Raw genomic sequence first — 14058 nt, 5'->3', positions numbered from 1 at the left:
TGCCACCTGGGTTCTAAACACATGTGCTTCTTGATGAAAACCCATTCACCAGGCCTCAGATCATGAGCTTGATTCCAATGTATTGTTGTTGCATCTTCTCCAACCTGGTAAGACACAGAGCATACCAGTTCAGCCAATCCTCTGCAATAGTCAAGCACCAGATCATCAGATATACTCATCAGTTTGTTCACTGGTATATATTCCTGTCTCATTGGTCTTCCCATGAGAATTTCATGGGGACCCAATCCAGTCTTTTTGTCAGGAATACTTCTCAGACTCATCAGCACAAGGGCTAAAGTGTCAGGCAATTTCAGTGATGTGGATGCACACACTTTCCCTAACCTGGATTTTATAGTGGCATTTATTTGTTCAACTACTGTAGATGCTTCAGTCGATAGGCACAATGAACCTTCTGCTCAATCTTAAATGCTGCACAAATCAGCCGAATCATCACATTATTAAAATGTGTTCCTCTATCTGTCTCCAAAGTGACTGGAATTCCAAATCTAGGAATCAGTTCTCTCAAAAGTAGTTTCGCTACTGTGAGGCTATCATTCCTTCTCGTGAGATAGGCTTCCACCCAGCAAGAGAACAAGCACACAATGACTAGCAAATATTTCTGCTCATTGCAAGGGAGAAGTTCAATGAAGTCAAGCTGGAGTCTGTTAAATGGACCTCCTGCTCTTCGATATCGTCCCCAACTAACAACTGTCTTTCTGGCTGGATTTTGCTGCTGACATATTATGCACCTCTGGCAAAGACTCTCTCCAATGACCCTGAACTTCGAATTATACCATGTCTGCTTGAAGAGTCTGATCATTGCATCTCTTCCCATATATATGCATTACCATGGTAAAACCTGGCCATGTGGGAAAGTAAAGTGTCTGGTAAAAATGGGTCTTTCATTCTGATAGACCCATAATTCGTCATCTGCTCTCTTTCTACAGCCGGTAATTTTCCAGATTTCCTTTTCCTCATCGCTTGCCTCTTTTTGCATCTTCCCAACTTCATCCCAAGTTTCAAATGCTGTTGTGAACATAAGATGGCATTTGGTATTTCCTCGTTCAATTGATCTGTTTAAAGCCATTGTGTTTCGTGCACAGTAACGTGCTATTTGGTCGGCATAACTGTTGCCCTTCGTCACATAATCATCTCCTGATTTATGTGCGGCACATTTGACCACTGCAATTCTTTTGGGCAATTGCAAAGCATCCAATAATTCCTTTACAGTTCTTACCATTTCTAATAGAGGAACCTGAAGAAGTCAGAAATCGCCTCTGCATCCATAGTTGGCCAAAATCATGTACAATTCCAAATCCGTATTGGCTGTCTGTGAACATTGTTACTTTCAGGGTTTTGGTAATTTTGCATGCTCTAATCAGAGCTATCAGCTCAACTATTTGGGCGGAGTTTACTCCTGACAGGATGCTTCAAGAACTCCTTCTATGGTTCAAACAGCATAGGCAGTGCATAACTCACCTTTTCATTTCTCAAACATGATCCATCATAAAACATCTCACAATCTGATTCTTCCAATGGACTATCTTCAATATCTGGCTTAGGTTTGGTGCATAATTCTGTCACATCCCCACAATCATGATCCGCTTCCTCTCTCCCTTCCTCACAGCAAGAATTAGGCAATGGAGTTACCGGATTCACAGTAGGGCACCCTACCACAGTCACATTTTCGACACGCAGGATGACTCTTTCGTACCTAGTCAGCCGACTAGAAGTTAGATATTGTGTCCCGGTGAAAGTCAAAAGAATCTCAACAGAATGTGGCACATACACTTTGACTGGGTAACCCATCACTATAGGTTCACTCTGTTCTAGACTCATGCAAGTAGCTGCTACTGCCTTCAAATATCCTGGCATCGCTACACCACTGAATCCAGAGTAGCAGAAAAGTATGCCACAGGAAGTCATGCCATTCCATGTTTTTGGGGTAGGATTGAAAGCGCACATCCATCTCTTTCACAACAGTACAACGCACATTCTTTTGTATAGTCTGGGATTCCCAATGCAGGTGCTCGACAAAGACTACGTCTCAATTTTGTAAATGCATCCATACTTTCATCATCCAGAACAATAGGATCTTTCACATCCTTAAGTGTCAACCTCAGTAGAGGTTTTGTAATCAGTGAGAAAACACATACCCACTGACGACAATATCCAACCATTCCCAAAAACATTTGTACTTCCTTTTGAGTTTTGGGTGGACTCATCTGTTTGATCACACTAATTCTTTCTGGGGTTACTTTGCTAACTCCCTTTTCTATTTTGAGCCCAAGGTACTGTACTTCCTGTTTACAAAATAGTAATTTTGCTGGGGACACTTTACGTCCTCCCTCTGCCAAATGGTTCAATAGGGCAATTTTGTCTGTCACACATGCCTCTTGTGTCTTTGATGCCACAAGTAGGTCATCAATGTATTGAACCAAAACCGAAATTCCTGGCATGACTAAAGTCTACAGACATTTTTTAAAGATCTAATTAAAGATTGAGGGGCTCTCTGTGCACCCTTGAGGAACTCAGCACCATGCCAAGACACGGTCTCCGAACTGGAATGCAAATAAATACTGGCTTTCCGGATGCCAAGGAATCAAAAAGAATGTTTGGCACAAATCAATCACTGGGTACCATTCAGCATCACAGGGAATCGGATAAAGAATCACTGCTGCATGTAGCACTACTGGAAAAAAGGGTACTACAATTTTATTAATTTTGCGCAAATCCTGCACTATTCGGTATTTCCCACTGGGCTTTTTGATACCTATGATAGGCGAATTACAAGGACTGCTCATTATTTTGTTTAAAATTCTTTGTTCAATTATTTGGTCAATTACTGGAGCAACCCCTGCAATCACTTCTGGACTCATTTTGCACTGAGGTGGGTTCGGAAACATAGCACCATCCTTCACTATTACCAGAATCAGATTTACATTTATCATTCTTTTCCTTTAAAATCCCACACATCCGGATTCACTCATTCACTGCACTCTTTAATTTATCAGGAAGATTCTCTTCTGTGAGAAGTGAAAACAATTTCTGTCCCTTGCTTTGCTAGCATCATTTCGAATTCAACATCCTCATCCGGTGTTTGAAATGCAATACCATTTGATGTACAATAGATGGTGCAATTCATTTTACATAGTAAATCCCTTCCTAATAGATTCACTGGGCATGAGTCACATACCACAAACCGATGCATGACTTTGAAGTTTCCAATGTGAACTTCTATTTGATTTGTGACTGGCATTCTAATAAGTTTATTCAAGACCCCTACAACTTGGATAGTTTCTCCTGAGAGGCGTAGGTCCGGAATTTTTGCTGCTCTCACAGTAGAATGGGTAGCACCAGTATCTACTAGGAATGTAATATCATTACCTTCCACTCTTCCGTCAGCCAATGGACATAACTGAACTCCCGCCAAGGATGCTCCAAGTACCCCCCTCAGTCACCATCATTGAGATGAGTCTGAATCACTCCCATTGCATTGCACCTAATACTGCGGAATCACACCTTGATTTTTATCAAACTGGTCACCTTTGTGATTTCCAGTGCACACACTATCTTTGCACTTGAGCACTCACATTATTTGGCATGGGAGCTTTTGGCACCTTTAACTGTTGGGTAACTATCTGCTGCTGCTGCTGTTGATTTACGACCACCTCATTCTGCATCTGTGGAATTAAATTTTGATTTCCCCCATTAATCTTTTAGCAGATCTAAACTCATTCCTCCAATGTCCAAGCTTTCTGCAAGCATGATAAGGACATTTCTTCATAGCTTCCTCTTTATTCATTGTTCCCCTTCCTTTACCTCCACTGAAATTCAGTTCATTTTGATTCTGACCACCTGCCTGATTACTAGTTTGAGGGCTAATATTAGCTTTTTGCTGTTCTGCCACTTTCACCTGTGCCCACATCATTTTCTCTTTTAACTTTTTATGTCTAGATTCAATGTCTTCACTACAATATTTGGCATACCTCAGAATTTATTCTATTGTTTTGCTTTGCCAGCAAATCAAATGCTGTTGAATCATATTACTAATTTCTTGTTTTAGTCCAAATACAAAACGATAAACAAAATGTCCCATATCCTCATCTCCAATATTTTCAAATCCACTATACTGTTTAAATACCTGCAACAACCTTTTATAGTAGGCATGTACTAACTCTTTTGGTTCATGGGTAGTCCTGTCAATTTTAACCCAATCTGTTTCCTTAGGGGACATTTTTCCTTTCAGAAACGTGATTACCTGATTGTACTTTTTCATTACCTCCTCTGATGGTGCACCTGTTTTAGCATTTCTAGGATATTCATCTTTTGGCCAATCAACAGTGATCTTACACTCTATCCATAAATCAACGGGAACAACAATCTCAAACAACCCATCTAAATCTTTTGGCAGAAACTTTGAGACCTTCACAAACCTTTCTACTTGTTTGTACCACTCAACTGGTTTCTCTCTTAACCTGGGAACATAGTTCGTAAAAGATAATATATCCTGTCTTGACCATGGAACATGAACATAACCAACACCTGGTACTTCTCTCATTACACATGCCCTTTAAACATGTTCTGCATCTTTCATGGGAAACATAGACGCTCCTTTACAAGCTGCTTCTTTCTTCTTTTTCAACCTCCTATTTTTCCAGCGATCTTCATCTCCCCATTTCTTCAAAATATTCATTATTTCCTTTATCTACAACCTTTTTCCAGACTCATTTAAACTTTCTATGTCCTTTTCAGTGAAAGCCAACCTGTACGATTTCTTTAACACCTTTGACTTATCTATGTCTACTCCATACTCAGTATCAGCTTCAAATATTTTCTCATGTAAATTCTTTACCCTCCAGGTAATACTTTTTACAAAAATAACAGTTCATCATCCCGATAGATTACTAACCTGTCTGGACCTAACGTACCAATATTCATTTCTTCCAAATCTACTTTCAACTGACTCACATTTATACTCTGTGGTTGAGGTTTCGGCTTTGTCATTTTTTTTATCCAATTATTTTTTTCTTCTGGTGAAGGACCTGCTGTACTCCATGTTATTGGAGTGACATTTGGCCCTATTCTCCTTGGGTCTAATTGTATACTTCTTTGTGGGGTCTCTGTTATCAATTCACGAACCGGAAGATATAGCAATGTACTATTCGCATTTGCCTGTCCTTCCTCATTTGTATCACTCCTGATAATACTTCCTGGTACAGCCAATGCATGCACTTTAGACACATTCTGTCTATCTCAATACACCAGAAATACAGGACCAATTATCACCGGTGTGGTCAATGCGTCTGCATTCAAACTCAACTGATTCAAATTCTGGACCTTTTCTAGCCTGACCTTATTCAACAGTTTTGCTTCATTTTCCTTCACTACTTTCGCTATATCTGAGACTTGCAGAGTCAATGAGGTTCCCATTTGTGGTGCACTTGGAGTCACCACCTCTAGATTCTCTTCATATGGCAGAGGTCTTTTGTTCATAATGACCTCTATCAATTCATCATCATCAGAATCATTCATATCACCTCTTACACATGGAGTCTCTATATGGTTCCTTTTCTCCTTACATTTACCTCCAGTCTGCTCATCAACTGTTAAAACTGGGTATAACCCTTCTGTTACCACAGCTCTCCTCCATCGTTTCAGCTTTTCCTCCCTGCTCTCAAAAGGATATCTGAACATCATACTCCTTGAACCTCTGTTACCAATTCTATATTTTTCTCTCTCAAATGCCTCTACTTCCCATTCTTCCAAGGCTTGGTACTGAGTCAATCTAGGATATTGAACTAATGAATTAATTTGGTTTCTCAAATTCTGCAATATCCTCACATTAAATGTAGCATGTTGCGGAAAAGCTAATAAAAACATTACCCTTTGCATACTCTATCCAATTTTCTATCTACATACACATGTGATATCCTCATTCCAACATCAGAAAAGAAGCAGGCATCTTTGGAGGTGGAATCAGAATTCCCTCTCTAGTCACAATTGGTTTGTCCTTTTTAAAGAAATTCTTTATTTTCTATTGGTCAACTTTCGTCCTATACTAGCGTGACTCACACCATCCGACCAATCAGAGCACTGCTATGTAAGCAAAATCTCAACCAATGATAGCGCGGCTCACACCAACCAACCAATCACAGCTCAGTACACGCCCGCTGCCTGACTAATGTCAGAGCAGCTTTTCTGACGTCACTATTACTCCTTCTACTGATCCTCCCTTTACAAAAATTTACGGCAACATTTTTCTGAGTTTTCTTAAATCAGAATTCAGTTAGGAACGACACAAAGCAATGCTACCTTGTCTGTTTCACTAAATAAAGAGATAGTCTTCACCTTTTCAAGAAGATTTCCTTACTCTGCATGTAATAAAAATGACCAGCGTTATCTCACTTCTCTAACAAGCTCGGGGAGGACCTGTTACTCCTCTAGGGATAAGGCCAAAATTCCACAAGAGGACTTTTTGGTAAAAAGAGGTCTTGTTACTTTCCTGGGGATAAGGCTAGAGTTTCGGAAGTGGCCTTTTTGCTATTTCAAACACTCTACTCTCATACAAAAAACTCCCAAATATAACACCTATAGCCCTCCGTAGCTTTTAGGTATTATTACAACAGACAAAGTACTTCTGCAGTATGGTTTCTCTACCACACTCTTCTTCTGCCTACTTCAGGCAAAATTCCATTACCGGGATTCCTCCGGTATCTCCGTTCCTATACATCTAGACAACATAGAACATGACACTAACTTTTCGTGTTAAGAACATATAATTAAATATTCAATAATCATCACCAAACTAATCAAAGATTAAACTATCCTCTGCTACCAAGAAACTGATCCAGCGTCGATACCAATAATTGATCAGGGACCAATACTCAATAACATCACACTACAATGGCGCATACACATTTACCCAGAATCCCTGATGCACTGGGGTCAATTTATATGTACTTTCAATTCTTTTATTGTCTTGGTTAAAATGAAACATCATAACTAACTTTACATCAACTTTCCTTCCACTTGGTCGATGGACCAATTAGTTGAATAGTTGATGGCAATGATAACTACTAACTTATCAACCATTTGGTCAATTAAATGATCACAGACTCTCGGTATAGTTAATAATGATTTTATCTCAAATACAATGGATTACGCTCACTACGGTCAAAAAATATAAACACTGAACCTCACATTTACATATGCTAATTTAAATGACTACAAACTCATCCAGAACAAAGCAATGACTTTATGCAATGAAGGACTGGATAGAGTAAGAAACAAAAGTTTCAGCAGAAATAATGCGAAACATAATACACCTAACAGAGTGGATAGTTGAAGAGACAATAGTTTAAACTAATGATACATATCAAATATATCATTGACGGAGTGGATAGGTGGAGAGACAAAAGTTTCAGAGACAAAATACATCCATAAGTAATATTCTGAGAACGATTTAGGCTAAATATAAACCTATCGGTCTGTAGGAAAACCATCCCCTCGGCCTAGGAGATGATGGGGGTTCCCCGAAAAAAGGATCAGGAAACAAAGGATATAAGGAAATTTTTTCCTTATCTGCCTCTTGATTCAGGCAGGACCGTCATACATGCATTAATCACCTTGCATCTTGAGTATTCAAATAGTCTGTATGTCGGGGCTCCTGCTTACCTGATCAATCGACTGCAGATTGTGCAGAAATGCGGCTGCTTGGCTGATTGGCAACATTCCTTACCGTCATTCGATCACTCCATACCTGAGGAAGCTGCACTGGCTGCCAGTGACTCGGCGTATTCAATTTAAAGCACTGGTCATTGCATTTAGGGCCCTTAAAGGCCTTGGTCCTGTCTATTTGAGAAATAGGGTTAAACCTGTTCGCTCCACAAGAGCTCTCAGATCTAATTACCTCTGCCTCCTTTTCACTCCACGTTTTCGCCGGTCCAGAATGGGGGGCAGAGCGTTTGCAGTAGGGACCGTGAAACTCTGGAACAGTCTTCCTTTAGATCTTAGGCTCTCTCCATCAGAGTTACTGTTCCGGAGTAAATTGAAAACCTGGCTGTTTTCTAGTCTCTAGTCGCTATCGTCCCTCTCAAGCCTGTTGTCTGCAGCGCCGGGACACCCCCGTTGGGGGTAGCCGTGCGCTTTATAAGCTTCAAAATAAATAAATAAATAAATAAGGACAAGAACAGGATAGGTCTGGAACATCTAGGCCTTTCTTCAAACCGACAGACAGTGATGCATTTCCCCTGTTCTCTTCTGCCAGCATAAGCTCAAAAACACTCCCTTAAAGGCACCCCATATATACGCTAAAATTGAAATGTCCATCCCACAATTGTTGCAAACTATCATCAAAGTCACAAAGGGATTGAATGGCTTTGGAGGTGGCGTTGTCACACCACTGTGACTTCCTGTAATTCAACAATTTCATTGTTTTATTTTAGTTCCTAGGAATTGGGTCTTAGTTCGTTCTAGCGTCCCCTTCCTGTGATACAAATTTTAACAGTTTCGATTCATGCTTTAGCATCATCAGCAGGGTGTGTCTCTGTTCTCACGACTTGGCCTTCATTTAGCAGTCTTTCATCATTCTGGCCTTCACCCTTCTCATGTCATCTGCGGTGCACGGCACATTCTGTCTTGCTTCTGACAGGGCGGACTCACTCCTCGAAACGTCCCCCTCCCAATTTAGCCAAGTTTAGGAAGATGGCTGTTTAATCCAGCACACTAAAGTAAATGAAAATGAACATTTATTAATAATGTGATAAAGAAACCCTTACTGTTAACCACCCACCTTGCACTATTCCCCATTAGTGTTACCTAACATAAGCTTAGTGCAAAAAGCGGCATTAATAAGTATTTCAAAGCAGGATGCAACATGCAAAATAATAATGCACATGCGGCCTATTCAAGCAACTTCTTTGTTTCTTCCAAAACTCAACATTTATTACAATATTATGTATTTCCGCATTAGTTCTGGCATGCGCAAAGCAGTTTCCCTGTGTTCATGTTGGGTGTACATTAGTTTTTCTACAACTACTTACTGTTAGTACGTATTATGGGGTATTACTTTGAGAAGGTTTCATTTATGCAAAACCCTGCTCCATCAAAGTTGCCAAACATCTATATTTTATAATACAATATAAACATTCCAAAGAGTATAATGAAGATGCTCTTTGTAGGAGAAAATATAGGGTAGTTTGTAGGAGGTAGTCATTGAGACCAGGGCGGTTCTGTAAATAGGCAAGACAAAACAACACAGTACTAGAGTTTGTAGGATACCAGAAGCAAGAAAAAAGGACAACGAACATTGACCAGCCTAATGGGCAGAACAATAATTGAATAATAGAGCAGAAGTAAACTTTAATCATTTAGAACTCAGAAAACCAAAAGAGCAAAAAAGAATGTTAAGAAGGAATGTAAGATTGGGTATGTCAAACCATAGACGTTTGAGGATAATAAGCAAAGTCATACTGTTGATTTGAGGTGTGGTAGTTACTATAGGAGAGCAGGGAGGTCCCAGTAGAACTCCTTTGACTAGAATAGCAGGAACTACCAGGACCATACATTCTTCAAAGGCAGAACGCTAGCGATGAACGACCCTCTCCAAGTCTATGGGCCAGGCAGAATTTGGATGATTAAGGATATCAAACGTCCATCGCATGAGGAAACAATAAGACACCTTGAATGATTTGTGTTCAAAAAGTTATTCAAAAGGAATGGTACGTGATAAAGATATCACGACACTACCTGGTGCACAGCTTTTTAAAGTATTTCCACCTATTCAAATTGTTTCAATGAATATCTAATTCACACTGGTTGCGAGTTTCATTTGATGCTTACTTTTATTTTGAATCATTTTTTTAAACTCCCCGTAGATTGTAGATAATCATTTTTACATATACTTGTATTTCATTTTGACTTATCAATTGCTTTGAAGAGTACATTTGTTGTATTAAACATCATACAAACAATTCATTGAATTTCGACGATCGTTGAAAAGATTGGCCCGATGCATTTCGGGACCCTCGTCCCTTCCTCAGGGGCCTAGAGTGTGCTGCAATTTAAATGTGTTTGCCTCTGCGAGTACGAGCTCGTCCGGATATAAATTCTGCACTGCTTGTCGGGCAATGGCGAATCGTCAATGTTTTCACAAAAAGAGTTCTCTTGAAAAAACAGGTAAACGGCTGGGTTCCGACCATGTAAATATATGTAAAAATGATTATCTACAATCTACGGGGAGTTTAAACAATTGGTTCAAAATAAAAGTAAGCATCAAATGAAACTCGCAACCAGTGTGAATTAGATATTCATTGAAACAATTTGAATAGGTGGAAATACTTTAAAAAGCTGTGCACCAGGTAGGGTCGTGATATCTTTATCACGTACCATTCCTTTTGAATAATCTTTATAACCTCAGGGACAGGCAGCCCTCAGTTACCTAGCAGCACGCCATAGAAGGACTAAAAATACGGTTCAAAAATAACTTTTTCATATCGCAGGAAATATTGATAAAAAGGAGTGCCACAGACCAACTTTCATCTCAGTTAACATTGTGTTCAGAAAGTGCCACAATCAGAACAAATTGTGACTATAAATTCTTAAGAAAACAGTGAAGCTAAATTCTGTACAACATGAGAGACAATCGATTATGACATCAGAAGCAGGCAGCCTGGGAAGAGCAAACTACCCTTAGCAGAAACAACATAATAAATATGGAAAAAGCAATTTCTATTCATACAGGAGGAAGGGAAATCTATACCAGGAAGACCTCCCTAAATATGTCAGAACTCCCCTTTCATTTAAAGGAGCTGCTCTTTTGCAAGCAGGTTTCACGAATGATTGTTCATTGACTAAACCGGCCAGCAGCCAATTCTCAATACCTTAACTTCTCAATGGGGTGTGGAAATTGCAAGTTTGGAGGGCAGGTGCGCCTTCGATTTGCCACAGAGCTGTCACTCAGCCAACCCCTAAATGAGGCCCTAAGTATCCTTTGACAGAAGAGCAACTGGAAACTTTGAAATGTACCCAGGAAACTATGATAAGACTCCACATGTCACACAGTACCTCAGCCTACAATCGCTGCCAGACTCTCCACCCATATGTTTTGAAGTGCCTTACAGGAGCCCTATATGGTAAGACTGGCATCAAAGGAGGTACCCTTAATACATTTTTTTAAATCTATCCTCAATGGACCCTATCCACAAAGCCATTAATATATGTGGGAGTTTGACGTGCATATTCAACTAGCCTTTTCTTCGAGTGCAAAACTATTTATGGCATTGCCAGATGTGATTTTGCACTCATAAAAACATTTAACCACACAAGCGTGAGTAATTGTGCTCTCAGGGGCAGGTAGAACGCATGCCAGGGCTGAAATGCACTCGGAGTTTGGAGACATCCACACACCTATACGCGTACACGTTTGGGTGTACTCTCCGTCTCCTTTTCATATTTGAAAAGGTCAGAAGGTTATTCCTGGCAAGGGAAGGAGTAAGTCCCTTTCAAAGAGCAAATCTATACCTGTGTATTTGTGCATGCAAAAATGGGATTTACTAAAGTTTTGTAGTGCACATGCAAAGCTGGTACTGTGGCAGGTTTCCAGCCCTGCATCTGTAAACGTTTGTGAATTCTTAAAAGTCGTGCACCTGCACACATGCAAGCTTATAAATATGCATGTACATAGATGTATACATTTTCTGCAGAATCGGATCTACAGTTGCCTAAGTGAAGACAATGCACTTAGAGCTACTTATCCACCCAGCACGTGTTTACCTTTTCATACGCTATAAACGCTATGATTTCTCGTCCATATATTATATTGTGTATTAATCGAATATTTAATGAGGGCCCTACAAACGTGCGCTATACCTTTAACCTTTCCTTTGGACGGCCATGCTACTTAGCTTGATCCTTTCCATGCAATCAAGGAAGCATCTTTTTCTCTGTGAACAAATGCCCTTTATTTTATGGAGCTCTTTTTGAGTGTTTTCCTCCAGTTTTGTTCATGAGCACACGTTTTCTTCTTTTCAGATGTCTTTGTGTTGTTGCTGAGTGCCCCCCTTACTCTGACCCACATTACAGAATGTGATGCTGAGTGCTTTTAGGGGGCACTATTACACGAAGGGAAGTACATTCCAAATGGCCAGGATTCTTTGTAGGCTGATAATAGCAGAGAAGGGATAATGGAATCTCACTGTAGAAAATTGATAGTAAAGAAGCATTCACCATGGAGCGAAACTCTGGCGCTTTCTGTGATAGTGATGCAAATAACTCTGAGCATGACCCCAACAAGCCCTCTATCTAATGGAAAAAGTATGAACACTACATCCATCATAAATAAGGCTTCTTTTCTGTTGGTGAGCATCGTGTTCTGCTCGCTACTCCACGTGCGACAAGAACATTCATTAACAAAGAATGTCCCTGCATTCAGATGAGACAATACGGCTCCTCCAAATGAAGTCAACATTACAATAGATGAATTAAAATACTAGAAACTATTTGTATGATGGAAATATACCACAGTATTGACAAATTCCAATTATACTGTATTCAAGACAGTAACTGTGGCATTCAAGATGATCAAGCCTTGCTTTTTTTTTTACCTCGCCCTTGATCTCAAGTCCTAAGGAAGGCACCCTAAAACGCAAAACCATCGCCTTGTTCATAATGTACTATGTACAATTGTATGCTGTGTTTGGTGTCCATGTATTTTTCTCCCCCAGAGCTGACCACAGGTATCAATCGGGAAGAGGGGGATTTTTTCCAACAATATTTGTCACACAAATGTGTGACCTCCAGTTCTTCCAGTGCTCTCAACTTCTCTAAGCAACACCCTCAACTCTGATTAAGCATTACAAAAAGCATGTTGCCACCACCCGCGATGCTCCCAAATATCCTTAACATATGTTGGAAACACAGCCCTACTGTCCTGTTATCATTGTACACCTCCCTTATAGCTCCTTTTCTCCTTCTCTATGTTAAAAACACAAATGACCAGCAATCCTTGCAAATCTTCATCAGAGACTGAATGCCCTTTAAATATGTTTCAAAATTACAATGAGTCCGGCAATCCTCACCATTACATCCTCAACCCTTCCTTGTTATAGGCTTTACTATATGAGGTATCTCCACCTCCTATAAGCCCCAAATGATTGTCTTTACCCTCAAACCCCTCCCCAAGTCAGGGGCTATTAAAGGGGTGGACGGCTAAAGTACAGTTGTTTCTTTTGTCTGCACCTGTAGATTTTCTTTGTTTCTATTTTTGTTCTCATCTACGTGCATGGCTCTGCAGTTGGGGCTTGCTTATGGCCATTCGACAGCCAATTATGGATCGGTGTTGCTGTGCTCATGGTTGGGTCTTCTCCAGGTGTGACCTCTCCTAACTTGATTTGGTGCTTGGAAGGTGCGTGAGGTTCTCTGCTGTGGGTTGCATGAAGGTTGGCCTTTGTGCATTGAAGGCCTGCGTATGGTGACATCAAGTCCCACTGGTTAATGGTTGGACCCCACTGCAGTCTACTTCTGGCTGCCTTGCAGTGGGGAAAAGGATGCCCTGAATTTCTAACTTTAGCTGAGGTTGTGAGTCCTGCAGCTGGATGACCTCAGTTGAGGGGTCCATGAGGTTTGGCGCATGCTGTCTCCTGACCCCTGCTTTGGGTCGGGTAGTATGTTAGCCATGTGATGGCCATTGGGGTTATCTCTCCTTGCCTGGGGTTTTATAATGTTGTCTTCTGTAGAGCTGTAGTGAGGTCTGGGGTGGTGATGGATCCTGCTGTGGCCTGGTTGTTGATGGGCTGCTTGTGGCCTCACAGTTTTGATTCAGTGTGGTGTGTCTTGACTGCATGCCGATGCATCATGGGACCTGTGTATTCAACTGTGTTGTCTCAAGAGTGGGCAGTGGTTAGTGTGTGTCCTTCCTTGTAGATTCTGTCGGCCTCTGCTTGCACTGGCTTTGGATCTGGTGTTTTGTCCCCCGGTGCTTTGAGATGTACATGCTGTAATGGTTCTTTTTGCAGGTGTGTAGTGGCTGGGGTGGGGTATTTGTGCTTGGCCTAGTGA

Source organism: Lissotriton vulgaris, chromosome 4_1 (genome assembly GCF_964263255.1).
Source record: "Lissotriton vulgaris chromosome 4_1, aLisVul1.2, whole genome shotgun sequence".
In the NCBI taxonomy this organism is placed as follows: domain Eukaryota; kingdom Metazoa; phylum Chordata; class Amphibia; order Caudata; family Salamandridae; genus Lissotriton; species Lissotriton vulgaris.
This window is presented reverse-complemented; position numbering follows the sequence as displayed.